The following is a 14989-nucleotide window of genomic DNA, read 5'->3' as shown; positions in this document are numbered from 1 at the left end:
CTCTCTAGCTTCTCACGGAGATGCCATATCACAACACAAACCTATCCTCAAACAACTCTGGTGGCTCCCTAGCAATTTCAAGATCCTCTCAAACCTGCCTTCTCTTTTTTGTAAAGCCCTCCGTAGATTTGCTCCTATTGGCATCTGTGGTATCCGGATACTCTGATGACCTACACTCTTCGTTATCTAGCCTTTCACATTTCCAGTTACTGTTTCTTTGGGTAGACACAGAGTAGTTCTGCTCAAGCCAGTGTGTTAAAAATAGGTGTATGGCTAGCGTTCCCTGTAAGCTGTGTGCTCTGGTGGCCACCCAGGAGTAATTCAAATGCCGCCCAGCTGATTGGCAGAGTACCCAAAGTTGGCGGTATGCATTTCTATTGGTGGTGCACATAGGCACATGCTTTGATGCACATAAAATTTATTCTGCATCTGGATGGAAAAAAAACAGAGGGAACATTGCGTGTGGCCTCGGCTGGCTGGGCCAACCACATACCCGGTGGGGGGGCGGGTGTCAGGGAGGTTTTACTCAAGTGGCCAATCCAAGCCACTAAGGTCAGTCTGCTATTTTTAGCACATGGGCGTGATCAGAGCTAGTGAAACTTGCTACCCATTCTGGGAAGCAAGCACCCAACTACTGCATAAATATCCAATCAAGTGCTCTCTCCTCAGCAGTACCTTCTCAAACAAAGTGCATCTGGCCCCCCATCCGCCACCATTTACTCTCCCTCTTTTCAGATATGAGAAACTATTTCAAATACCACAGAAAGGGAGAAAAGAAAGTGGAAGGCAGACTGACAATTTTATTTAACTTTGTAACTACTGTTTAATCCTAACAAAGTATCTGGGGGAATGAAAGGCATGGAAAGTACTATGGAAAACAAATCTGAACGGCATTGCTCATGGTTCAGAAATATGTAGCTTTTTCTTTATGAATGTTGGGAAATGCCAGAATATATTGTGTGGATTTCATAGTGGGTTTCACAAAAGAAACCACAGGATGGAAAAGAAATTGTATAATACTGCGAGTATGGATGGCAATTCAGAGCTGAAATAGCAATTTTCAAGCTATTGCAGAGCATTAAAAATACCAGAAACATTTACAAAAGACCAATGTAACAGCACCTCAGAATTACTTTTCAATGGTTATTTGCCTTTTTTAGATTTATTGGTTATGATCCCACCCTTAATCTGGCAAAGAATTCAATTTGTTGAATTATCTAAAAGCATTTTATAATACTCTGATCAATAGATTACAAAACAGTTCATTTCTCCATTCATAATCCAGAAATATTAAGTAAGGAGGGAAGGTATGGAACAGTGGTTAATTTTAAATTCTAACTACTACTTCTTGAGTAGCCATATGGTCACACAGTAGTAGTGGCCATCTGAAAAACAAAATCTCAAAACAGGTTGACTTCTCCATACTATAAAGCTACAGTTACACTAGCAACTTTTGCTGACAAAACCCATTTTGTCGTCAAAACTGGTGGAACGTCCACACACAAAATGCACTTTGTTGATAGTTTGTCAACTAAACTCAGCTCAGTACTTTTGCCAGCATCGTTCTGCCTCTCAGTCATGAGGCATAATGCTGTTAACAGGTTCTGTCAACAAAAAAGCTGTCTGAATGCTGGGAGGGGGGCTTCTCTTGACAGGGCATTCAGAACAATGGGCAGCCCTGTTTGCTGTTCTTCCTGGTGCCTGTTTTGTTGAGGGAGCAGATGGGCAGTCCAGCTACTCTGTCAACAGAGCAGAGCACTCTTCCAATTGGCTTTTGTGCGTGGCTGCACACTGTCGACAGAAGCTTTGACAGGAAATTGCTCCCAACAGTGACTTCTGTAGACAGGGTGCTGTAGTATACCCGTAGCCTAACTAATTTAGATCAACTTGAAAAGCCTGTAACGACCTTCTTGCTCTTCTGTTGTTTTGAAGCCTTTGAGCAGGAAACAAAATTGCAGGAAAAACTACATTATGATGGTTGGATGTTCCAAGAAGAGCTACGTTTGAAATGGTTTTCCATTCAGGAAATATTTTTGAGATTTAAATATTTTTCTGTCTCAGATGAAAAAACAAAATTAAAATCTCAAAGATTTACAAACAAAAAAAAATTTTAACTTGGAGACAGTCAAAAATGTCTCCTTTTTGATCATTTCAAGGTGTTTTGATTTGAAACATCTGATAATGTCTTTTTCAGTTTATTTAGATAACCATTGAAAGAAAAAGCCAGTTTGAAACAGAAAAAAGCAATTCTTTCTCAAGAAAATGTCAAAATCAGAACGACTATTTAAAGCAATTTTTCTCCTATTTTTTAAAATAGGAAATTACTGCATCAAACCCATTGCTGCATGGTTTCAGTTTTAACAAATCAGCATTTTAAAAAATTCCAACCAGCTCTAGTTTCAAGTAAGTAAAGATACTTGCATGTCTTTCCAGAGGTAGCAATGGAAACTTGTCCCTACGGAGCAGTTTGCTTTGTTCAGAAGCAATAAGTACTAACCATTGCTAGAGAACAATGTGTTAAACCAGTGGATCTGTGATCTGACCTGGTAAAGTATGTCCTTCCTGTGATAGTTAACATGTATCTCTTACACAACTAAAATTGTAATTTTTGGATTTCATTACAACAGGAACATCAAACAAAAGCCCCCAAGGAGCCTAAACAACAAAGATGCTATTTTGAGACTTTACAAATAGTTTGTCATAGTAATAGAATTAGTAATTTTACAGTATTTTATGCTGTTTTAGTGCTGTTCTCTTTCACACAACTGTAATTTACTCCTCAAATAAAAGTTTAGTTTTCTTCTCCCACTGTTACTAGTTTCCCAACAACATCAGAACAATACACTTGTATAGTGTCTTATGTTGGGTTGTGGCCTACATTCATATATTGAAAAAGCTAGAATGAAAAGAATCCCCAAATCTTTTTACCAAATAAAAAATAACAATGCTGAAAACCATTACAATATTTGTCCCTTTTACTACCTACAAGTACTGCTTTAGTCAACCACTTCTAGAATAAGCATCAAATTCTTCTCACACTGAGTGAAGCACAGTGAATAATATTGATTTTTACTGTTCAATCAGCCACAGAACCCCAATAGTCCAGTCCAGTGTGAATTAAAATTTGTGGAGCCCACAGGAGGACATCCATATCTGTAAAACACAGCTGAAAGTGTGGTGGAATGGAGGTGTAAGGCACTGCTGGATGTTGGAAATATTGTCAGGAGGCTTGTGTCAACTGGAAAGGATTCTTAAGTGCTTGACATTGAAAGGCCATGGTATCTGTATAAATACGCAAATGTAGTTATTTAAACAAGTCCCTGTGCAATCTCATGAGATTACATTAAGAAATGTGCCAAGTTAAAACAGAGTATCGGGAAAGATGCCTCAAGACTGAAGAGTAAAATCTATTAGATTCTGTAAGTGGCTGGAAAGGAAGTGGCTGGAATCCCCATAGTCAGAAACATTTACAATTACTGTACAGTAGATCAAATTCTACTTCACATACTGTGGAAAGCACTCTTGCACTGACAGAAACAGATGACTTAACAGGCACTTTCCATCTCTACTTTGAATATTCTATGGCATTTGGCACAAGCTTGCACCACCTTGATACAGTATACCCCTGAAATGCACAATTTCAAGTTGCGCTTAACTTGCGTTAACACGAGTTAAGCACAAGTCAAAGATGCTCTGTGGCTGTGTGCCCACCCAGCTCCCCCAGATGGGGGAAATCAGGCAGGCAGCCACAACAGCGCAACTTCTCCCTGGCTCCCTCAGCTGGCGGAAGCCACGCTTGGCTCCTCACCTCACTGTGGAAGCCAGGAAACTGACCAGCACCAACACTGGTCAGTTTCCTGTCTCCTGAGAGGGCAGGGATCTGGAGCTTGGCTCTGACTTGCAGCTCTCTGCTGATCCCAGGAGACAGGAAACTGATCAGCACTGCTTCTCTCTGTCAAGTGCTGCGCTGATCAGTTTCCTGGCTCTCAAGTTATGCAAAAATTCAACTTACGCAGAGGTTGCCAAAAATGCAACCTCCACATAAATGGGTAGGCTACTGTAGTTATGTTAAAGAAATTGTAACAAATGTAGCTAAGGGAACTTCACCTTTTGCAAAAATTCTCTTTCTTGGAAACACTAGGCCATGATAGTGATATGTAATCTATCACTGTATCAAATGCTCAGAGGATAGATAGTGTGACACCAAATTTTTGAAAAAAGACTCCAGAGGCAGTCCTGGCAATTATAGAATATGTGACACATAGGTGCACAAATTTTTGGGTAAGAGTCAACATGGCTTTTGTAAAGGGAAATCATGCCTGGCCAATCAATTACAATTCTTTACCATCATTTCTGATTCTCACCCTCAGAACTGCTGCTCTAACAGAACATTTCTCTTCCAAGCTACTGACAATTTAGTCCATAAACAGTGTCTCTCCTTTAATGTGGCAATGTTCAACGGAAGGACTTCTGAGATCATCATCTACACATTTTCACAACAGAACAATAGCCAGTGAGTACATTCATGTAATCATTAATTATCCCGAGAAAAAGAAAAGCTGTCACTCTCCAAGCTTCCTTCAAAGGATTTCCCTGTTTCCCTGTCGACTAGCAAATCTTCTGTTCTACCTGCTGGCTGCAACTCCGTGACACCTACTGAAGTCAATAGGATTTAAATACATGTTGAAGTTCTTTCCTGATCTGAGACTGTAAAGTGTCTTGCATTTCTGAGATTGGGAATGCTGACAACTACCACTGACTTCACTGTGAGCAGCAGGTGCTCAGTATATCTGCAAATTAGGTCACGTTTAGTGATGTCTAGATATGAATTAGGCACTCATATTTGAAAAAGCTAGTTGCAAGCCTTTACTCATTAACTGCCACATCCACGAAAAGCTACCAGAAGCCATGTATCAAAACCCAACGCAAGCAGAAATGTTCTTCTTGCTAGAAAAGAAGCAATCATGGGTGGGCTTGGGAAGTGCGCTAGGAAAACTATCTACAGAGCTTCCAGCTATCTAAGTATTTTGACAGGGAGTTGACTGTGATAATCTAAATACACATAAAGAGCACTACCGGCTGATGCTTTCATTATTGTGCAATCAAACATTTAGCGCAGTAGACCCTCAAGTTATGTGAGGGTTGTGCTCCTGTATACTCTCACATAACTCAAATTTCACGCAAGTAAGGGCGTGAGCTGGGAACCAGGCAGCAGCCTGGCACCTGGCTCCCCTGGGCTAGCGGGAGCCAGGAAACTGACCAGTGTACCAGTGCTGGTCAGTTTCCCAGCTCAGAGTGGCAGGGAGCCAGGAACCAGGTGGCAGCAGGAGTCAGGAAACTCACAAGTGCACCAGTGCTGGTCAGTTTTCTGGCTCCTGCTAGCAGCTGAGTGGGGGGAACCGAGAACCAGGCAGCCTGGTTCCCAGATCCCCACCACTCTGGGAGCCAGGTGTGTTTTCTCCCCTGCTTCCCTCAGCTGCGGGAAGCCAGGTGGGCAGACAGCCCCAGCAGCACAGCTTCTCCCAGCTGGAGGAGTCAGGTGGGCAGACAGCCGTGACAGAGCAGCTTCTCCCTGGCCGGGGCCTGGAGCAGGGATCTGGCAGAGGAGCTGCACTCCCGCCATCCCCAGGATTTCAACTTGCGCTTAACTTGTGTTAATTCAAGTTAAGTGCAAGTCGAAATCATGCATATCAGGGATTTATTGTACTGCTATAGTAGTAGCTATCCTTCTGAAGAACGTATGTATGTTATTTCTGGATAAAATAGGAGACTTTCATAGATAGGTTCTGGAACCTGTGTAACCCAATTACTGGCATCAAAAGCTTCCTCCCTGTCCCTATACTCCAGGTGACATTAAGAACCACCACAACTTCATATACACAGACCAGTGAAAGCCATGGTTGCTGAATGTGCAGGACAGGAATGTCCTCTCCACTTGTTAAGTTCTTTTCCATTAATTTATTAAGGTTTTAATACATTTGATTTTAAGTTGCACTTTTTTTCTTGCACTGGTTTTGTAACTGAATAAAATTCTACTATTTGGAAAATAATTAATCTTTTATTTATTCACAACATATGCCTGAAAGTGCTTAGCAGTTTGGTCAACACCCACTAACTTATTACTATACGCTAAAATACAACTGATAAGATCAGCAACAACAACAATGTAATGTACAACAAGAGCTGCAAAATTAATAAGTGCATTTACAGTGTTATAGTCACAGACATATATCAAGCACCACACCATTCCTAACAGTTCGCAAACAGAAGGACCAGGTGCAGCAAAGCCCACCACAATGCATCTCCTTGGCTCATGTTAAAGTGATCTTTCCAAGACTCCCTCAGCTGCATAGCTCTGTTTTGAGCTCTTCTAATATAGTAAACTCTTGTTTATCCAGTATTTCATCAACCGGAACTCTCAAATAACCAGCATATCTCCGTCATACCCTGAACAATGATGAGTCTTCCCCTCCTTACTTTGCCGGAGAACAGAACGGAGCGTGGGAGCAACACCCCTGCCCCTTGGGGGCTGGCCCTCTCAGCGCCTACCCTGCATCCCTGTGTGCTGCGTGTGTGTGTAGCCAGATGGCTTCTCTGCTCTCCTGTCCAGTGTCTGCCACCCAGAGTGGATCCCTGCACAGAGCAGCCACGTGCGAGCCTGACAAGCAGCTCCTTGTACCATGTGGTCATGTGCAAGCCCTTCAAGCAGCTCCCGCTGTCCCCACCAAAAGGTAAACGGGACAGCGTTGAGCAGGAGCTGGTGTTGGAGGGTGGAGAATGTGAGCTCTCTTATTGAGTGGGACACTGACCCCAAGCTGTTATCTATTAACTAGAATATTTGCATATCTGGCAACCTCCTGGTCCCAGGGTTGCCAGATATGAGAGTTTACTGTGTAAGGAATGGGTCTTTTACAATGAGGGAATGCATCAGGGTCATGTGTCAGAGCCTGCACGGACTGGGCCAAGCTGTAAGTGAGGCATTTGAAAAGGAGGGTACGGAGAAAGTTTGGGTGTGTGGATTGGCTGGTTACAGTATTGGACCGGTGAGCCTGAGAGGCAAAGGACACTGATAATCCATTGGAGCTGGGACAGTTACTTGAGGATTGGTTATGAACTCTGGGTGTCGTATTTTCCCAAGCTTATGCCGTATGACTTTTCTGCCTCTTTCATTAAAAGTTTCTTTTCTACACTCAGACTCTGTGCTGGCGAGTGGGGAAGCACTGCCTCTCCGAGGCGCCCGGGGTGTGTGAATTTCCCAGGCTAGTGGGTGGGGGCTCAAGCCGATTCTGTGCGAGATGGATGAAAAGGAACCCCTAGATGTTGAATTCAGCCCTGGTTGCTGCCGACAGGTTTCCACAGTGCAATGGCTACTTGCTCAGTGCAGCTGTCATTCTGGTGTCCCTGGAGAGCTGGGACAAATACACTACACATATCTGGTAATATCGCTTTGCACACTGAAAAGTTCTGCAGCCACTGCTCATCATCAGAAGCCTGCATTACAATATGATCCCACCAGCTATGCTCATTCCTAAGTCCCAGAAGCAGCATTCCACCACAGGCAGCTGCCCCCAGATGTCACCAACAACTTTGAATTGGTTATCACTATGTCCCACAGCTATCTATCCCTGCAAGAAATCATGTTCCCCATTGCTGTGGTTCTTCTTACAGTTCTGCCAGTACCAGAGAATTGTGTGTATTTTGCTTACAATACTCATGACAGTACCGCAGAGCTGTGCAGGCTCCAAGCTTGCATTACAGATGGAAGAGAGCAAGGACCACATGGGTTCATAAGGAAATAAAAGGTGCAAAGTTATGGAATATGGATGACATTATGGGATGGAGACATTAAATGCTGGGATATTGAGCCCATGCTCCCAGTCACACCTGCATTACTCATTTCTGCCCAATCACCCATTGTCAAAATTTCCCAAAAGACAGCAGGGCTGGAGGGTGGCAGGTTTTCCAGTAGAATACCCACCTATGTAGTACCAAACCTCACATGCAGCGCCATCGTAAGGAGTCAAGTAAGCATGCACATAAGTGATGCGTTAACTGCAGCAGCTTTACGCCATCATAACTTGCATTGATCTAAATTGGTACTGTAAATGTGGCCTAGGTCTGCACTTGAAACATTACAATGGCACAGTTGTATCGCTGCAGACTCTCAGTACAGCATGGGAATCTATTCCCTCATCACTGTAATGAATCCACTTCCTCAAGAGGCAGTTGGCAAATCTATGGATTAACTTCATTCTTCTGTTGACCTAGGACTGTCTACTGTAGGGGGTAGGCTGACTTAGCTACATCTCCCAGGGGGGTAGATTTTTCACTCCCTGAGAGACATAGCTCTGATGATATAAGATTTCACTCTAGGCCAGTGCTAAATGAAAGCATATAAATGTGTCTAAAAATGAATGAAGAAAGTGGCAGTTATAGCCTTGTGGATGAGGCTGCAGCACCAAAAAACTAAATGCCAGAGAGGGGCAAGACCCAGGAGAGAGGCAGTAGGCAGTTTTCTCCCTGGGGAAAGGGCCTGGAGCCCACTAGCTTGGAATCACAGACTCATAAACCATACAAATGGAAGGGACCTTGAGAGGTCTTCTAATACAGTTCCTGCAGGGAACTGAGTGTGGGGAATTGGATTAGATCATCCATGACATTTGCTTGTTTAACCTGCTCTTAAAAAACTCCAATGACAGAGATTTCAAAACATCATTGCACTATTTCAGTGGTTAAACACCCTGGCTATTACGAAGATTTTTTTTTCCCCTCATGTCCAACCTAAATCGTCTTTGCTGCAATTTAAGCCTACCGCTTCCTGTCTCATCCTCAGAGGTTACAGAGATTTTTTTTTTCTCTCCTCCTTGTAATATTTTTAATGCGAAAGCTCCTAAATAAAAGATTAAAAGAAAAAGCAAAAACCGAAGTGGCGTTCTAGTACTGCATTTCAAAGCCTCTTCAAGCTTATTTTTAAAAGGTGTCTTTTCTTTGGCTCCTGCAATAAACTGCAAATGGGTATCAGGACCTGCCTGTGTGGACCCCATTGCAGGATCAGAGCTTAACCTGAGAGAGAGACTTTACTAGGATAATGTTTATCTGTTTACCCTTCAATTTACCTTTAAAACTTTCTGTTCTTCAGCACCACTAAAATATCATTCCCTACAGAGATGTCCCAAATGCAGTTAACTGAAGAATACTGTCACAGAATGTGCAGGGGTCCCAAGAGGGCTGTGGCGCTCTGTTCTAATTTAATCAGTAAGAAGCAATGCTGAATTGGATGTCACTGTGGGATGACTCCAGGCAATGTGTTCAATGCAGAGCATGTCAGATAATGATCAGAAGGGGAAGGAAACATAAAACTAGTCACTTGTTTTACACTGTAATTCATTTTAATCCGCATACAGCTGTAGTACTAAGCTAAGGGGTCTGGAAATGCTCCCTGCTACCAGCAAATACCACAAGAAAGGCCTCAGCAAGACCTGCATATCCATGCACAATTCTTAGATTATTTTTTCGCTAGGCTCTTCTGGATAACCGATGGAGGCAGGAAACTACAGATAAGCCAACGAAGTATCAAGTTGTGCACTGTATTTGCATTTCTTTAGTTCCCTGGCTCAAAAATATTTGCTAGTCAAATGAATTCCAGATGTTAGTATATGGGTAGTAAGTTTACCCACCCAGGATATCAGCACTGCCCAGCACACCTTTCTGAAACAAGCAGACCACTTATCAGATTGAGGATTCACTCAATAAGGAAGTGGATTCACTGACTCTGGCAGAGGCAAACGGTGCAGTTTGATCTGCCAAATAAGGCTGCTCCCCCACCTACAGAAGAAGCCACCACCCTGCACAGCAGAAGTGGGGGAAGCAAACAGCAAGGAAGCTGTTGCTGAGCACAGCAGCTCTCCAACCTATTAATTCCATGCAGAAATCTGTAACAGGACATTCTGCAGTTCTCCAGGGACATGGTACTAGATTAGGAGTCAAGAGTATCTGTCTCCTGTTCCCATCTCTACTCCTGGCCTGCTGTGTGATTTACACTGCGAGTAAGCTTTGTGGGGCAGGGACTGTCTTGTATGCTGTGTTTGTACTAGGCCCAGCACTGTGAGGCCCCTACATACGGGGTGTTGTCTCTAGGTGCTACTCTAATATTAATAACAATAATGTTTCCGCCTTCCCTGTCTATCCCCCATCACCTGCTTGTGAGAATGTCTCATCCTGCAGGTCACCTCAAAGAGCTCTGCAAACACATTGGTGGTCCAAGGAACATAATCTGGGCCCTGTGAACTAAGACTATTCTTGTGCTTACCAGGCTGAGCCTGCAACAACTTGGGGAAGTTAGCAAAGACAGAACAATCACTGGGACAAAATGTATTTTGCAGGGTGGATGATGGGCGGGGGGGGGAAGGGTGCAAAGAGCCCTGAAGAAAGTTAAAAGATGTCAGCTTAGCAGACTGAGGGCTCTCCCTAGGGAACCAGATAGCAAAGCCTGGTCTTTCTGTGAATATAGATTTTTTTTATTTTAACCCTTGCAGATTTTCAGACATAACAAAACATCTGGTAAGGATAAAGAATTGCCCCACAGTACAGTAAACCCTCGATTTTACAAACCCCAATTTACTAGGCTTCAGAAACTAGAGACCTCCCCCACTGTTGTTCCCAAAGTCCACTGGGGTACATAAAATCATCCTCCCCCGTCCCTCCCCCCACCAAAAAAAAAAAAAAAAAAAGAAAAATAAATGTTAAGAGACTTACTGCTGCCACGGCCTGGAGTTGCCACACGCTCCTCCCACCAGGGATGGGGTGAGTACATGGGCAGACTGGCACTCATGTATGAGCCTACCCCTGGTGGGAGGAGCACATGGTGGTGGCTCATCCAGGCCACGTGGTGGTCCCTCCAGCCATGCATGGCAGGGTCCTGCAGTTCCTCCAGCAGTTCCTCCAGTGGCAGGAGCTCTGGTGAGAGGCATTGGATTTTTTTTTGAGGAGGGGGGCAGGCTGGGGGAGCTTGCCAGGGGTGGTTGGGCAGTAAACCCTCACATTTAATGGACTTTCTGGAATAGCGGACACCCCATCCCTCTATTAGTCTATTACATTCAGGGTTTACAGTATTAAAATAGCATAGTCATTCACACTGTGAGAATGCCATTGAAACTGAAACATGGAATTCGTGGGATGCTGTGAGAACCCCATTGTCTGAAATGTTAAAGTTCCCATGTGGAACATGTTTATCTGTTTACCCTTCAATTTACCTTTAAAACTTTCTGTTCTTCAGCACCACTAAAATATCATTCCCTATAATACTAACCACTCAAATAGTATTATGTTACCTTACTCCATCTTCAGCAGCTAAATCCAGCACAGGCACTCAGACTCAATTGGTCCTTTTTAAATAAAATCTGAAAGACAATAAGAAAAAGAATCTCTGTGTGGAATCATAACAGAATAAGAATATGAAAAATAATTTGGGTAGGAAATGATTATATGGTCAAGATCACAAAAATTGTCAGTCTATTAAAAAACTGAACCAAAAATTACTTGTTTCCTTTTGAAACAATCTCTCAATAGCTGGAGAAGGAATCTAAACCATGAACCACTTGTCAGAAAACCATGTTAAGATACAAGGTGCAAGAGAAATTTCAGAAGCCACATGTTGTTATTGTAAAATCTTCTGCTTACAGACACTGATTCATTTCTCCTTTATACTATAAAGTATTAGTGAAAATAGAATATAATCTTTATAGCAAGATTCCAGGAATGCCATTCTGAAGCCTATTACGTCTGTTGACTAAGTGTTGGAAGGGAAATAGGCGCAAGCATGGCTGAGGGCTCTTTTTCATCAGAGTTTCACCAGGCTGAATCATCACCAGACTTCCCAGTATGTCATCATCTAATTGTTAAGTTCTCAGCCATTTTAGCGTTACAAATTGCACCCCATTGTATAGGTACAGTATGACATGTACCTATGACAGGCCAAGAGTCCTAAACCATTTGGACATCTGAGGTATCTCACTCAAATACCACTGCACTCTACAGTTAATTTGTAAGAAGTTCATCAGATGCATAAAGGAAATTGCAGACAGTAGATTATTTGGCACAACCACCATGTCTCTGTGTCCAACTTCCACTTGCTCAAAAACAATATCCCAGGAGAGTCCCGAATAGACACAACCCCCCCGACACACACACACACACACACACACACACACACACACACACACACACAATCAATGAGCCCAAACATCACCAGTTGTCCGTTGCATCGTTGTGAAGCAGTGGAAATAACTGCAAGCAGAGCTGAGAGATCCTTTTGCAGAATAGCATAAGATCCAATCATCATTGGGCTTTGCTATCTGTTACCAACCAATTTTTAAATTCTCAGCCTTTTTCACTTTTACACACCACTTTATGAATTACACCAGTGCAACAGCCCAGGCTTTCAATTACTAGTACATATGAAAAATGCTCTTCAATGCTTATGAACTTCTGCAGACACACCACGGGCACGTGCACCCCAGAAAACCAAAGAAATAGAAACAAACCACAGCATCGTGTCAGAGCCCAGATCAACTGACTCAGGCTTATGCTATGAAGCTAAAAATAGCTGTTCAGACCACCCTGCTTAGGCTGGAGCCTGGGTTTTAAGACCTTCCTACCTCACTGAGCTTTAGAACCAGGGTTCCAGTCTAAGCAGAAACATCCACAGAGCTGTATGTAGCATGAGCCCCCTGAGCCTGACTCAGTTGTCCCACAGTTGCTGCCACAGAATTCCTTGTAGTGTAGATATACCCTAAATCTCAGGTAAGTAGATGTCCTTGAATGGATGCACAAACACCATGCCACTGAGGTTGAGTCTCAATATACGTCCATAGGGGCCTGGTGTAAGGTAGCCCACTCTCTCACGTGTGCAAAACCGACACTGAATGCTAGAACTTCCCCATCCTCTGATTTCCTCACAGCTGTGGCCTCATCCCCTGCTCCTCTTTTCTCCCCCCACCATCACTGGATGCTCTCCCCCCATCCCCCCGCCAGCTGAACAGGGCTCTAGGAGTGCCTGGGGCAGGATGCTGAAGAGAGCTGGGCTCCAGGGGTGAATGAGTAAGGCAAGACAGGGTGGAGAGAATTGGGCTTCGGGGGGTGGGGAGGATGAGTGAGTGTGGCAGGGTGCGGGAGGGAGAGCCAGGCTATGGGGTGGATGGATGCTGGGTGGAGGAGAGACTGTTTGCTCTGGGGTGGGGGAATGGGGCGGCATGGAAAAGGGAGAGCCATGCTCTGAGGAGGGAGAGGTGACGGGTGCAGGGAAGGGAGAGCCATGCTCTGAGGGTGGAGGGGCTGACTGGGGCAGCATGGGGTAAGACGGGCCTCACCTGGAGCAGGATGGGGAGACAGTGGTACCTCTCTGCACTCAAGCCATTCCTGAGTGCTCCCTGGCTCCTCCGGGCTACGGCTGCTCTTCTCTCCCCTCAATGGTGGAGACCTGTTACTGCCAGTAACGAGAGACAGTGTCCGGTTGGCATGCTGCCAGGTTTCCTTTACAACCAGGCTTTCTAGCCAAAAAGGAGACCCTTGGCAGCCTCAGACCAGCTTCCGCAGCAGGGTAGGGTCATCCAGACAAAGAGCCAACCCAGCCGCTCTCCTGCAGGTTCCTGTACCCCATTCCCTTGTCTGCTCTCCTTTGGAACAGCTTCTGTGGCAATGCCGCTCCAGTGACTCACTGTGGCCTCAGAAGGAGGCTGCCCAGGCTGAAAGCAATGGAGCTCAGCCCACTGACCCGTTTTTCACAAACCACCGAACTGTCCAAGGGGAAACAACTTTCACTCATGACCAACTCAGGCTAGATTCAAGCCCGGAGGTAAAAAGGTCGAGCTTCTCGCTTGCCCGTCCCTGGGCCTCTTTGGGCTTCAGAGAAAGAGCACTGCTGAAAAACAGTTACAGCAGGAACATCGCTACCACTGAATCACTAGACCTGTAGGAATTTTAAAGGCTAGTCTTTATAAATCAATATTCAAGGAGTATACTCAAGGAAAATCTCTGACAAATCCTTAATGAAATCCCATAAGGCAGCAGAAAAGTTCTCCCCTGTGAAGATTCTGCAGTTCACTCTCTCTCCACTGTGAAAAAACCCAGCATGCACCATATTATAACGCTATAGCAACAAGACAATTGCCCTGGCCATGCACAGAGTCAGCTCTACCACTGAGTAAACGCTGTCTTTCACCCATGGCATGAGAAACTGGAGATTCTTCCCTCTCAGAAAGAAACAGATATTTACCTGAGCCCATGTGGGCTGGCTGGCTGCATCAGTGTTGATCCCCTGGTAGCAAGGGCATCACAGCATAGCGTATGTGGGGACAGCACAGGGGAGCTGGAGCCAGACGCAGTGGCAGCAGCTTCAGAGAAACTAACTAGCCTGGTAAGCAGGGCACTCATCACACTTGCTGCCGTACAGTCGCCTCCCTTTAAATGGAGGCTACTCCTAAGTAAGTGATTGTGTAATACAATCCCCTGTTACAAAGTCCCATCGGAATTAATGATGTGAGTGTCATCCATTGGCAAGGACTGCGCAGAATAAAAAGTAATGCACTATTGCACTGATGCCACATCATACTGAATACATAAATGTGGAGGGAGGGAGACAAAAAAAAATCTTTGTTATGACAATTTGACATTTTTTGCTGCTTCCCCAAATAATAATGCCAAGTATCTTAACTCCCTGTTAAGGAGCCAGACAATTATTCTATTAATTTAAAATATTTTGTTGGAAGGACAGAAAAAAATACGTCAATTTGAACTGTTTTGTGCATTTCAAAACAACAAAGGCTAAAATATTTCAGCTGAAACAGTGGAGCTATATTGGTGCACTAATGTACTCTAAAAGACATTTTATACTATACTGCACATAATGTTATGAAGGTAATAGGTGCACACATTGGATAGGCATTTCTCAAGCAAGAGTCTTTGGTAATTTGAATGAAAAAAAACATTTTAA

The 14989-nt window shown here is 44.1% G+C and overlaps 1 protein-coding gene across 17 annotated transcripts in view; it reads right to left on the bottom strand.

Moving 5' to 3' along the window:
• INPP4A (inositol polyphosphate-4-phosphatase type I A) overlaps positions 1-14989 on the bottom strand; it is a 198048-nt gene that overhangs the window by 104491 nt on the left and 78568 nt on the right. For 15 of the 17 annotated variants that reach the window (XM_074991839.1, XM_074991868.1, XM_074991882.1 and 12 more), the window contains exon 2: positions 11331-11399. The gene's annotated coding sequence lies outside the window, so the exon portion shown is untranslated. The remainder of the gene's footprint in view (positions 1-11330; positions 11400-14989) is intronic. The other 2 variants (XM_074991789.1, XM_074991813.1) reach the window with 1 other exon arrangement.

The sequence above is a fragment of the Carettochelys insculpta genome, chromosome 1 (genome assembly GCF_033958435.1).
Source record: "Carettochelys insculpta isolate YL-2023 chromosome 1, ASM3395843v1, whole genome shotgun sequence".
NCBI lineage: Eukaryota > Metazoa > Chordata > Testudines > Carettochelyidae > Carettochelys > Carettochelys insculpta.
The sequence above is the reverse complement of the archived record's forward strand: the minus strand, read 5'-3'. Positions and strand labels throughout refer to the sequence as shown.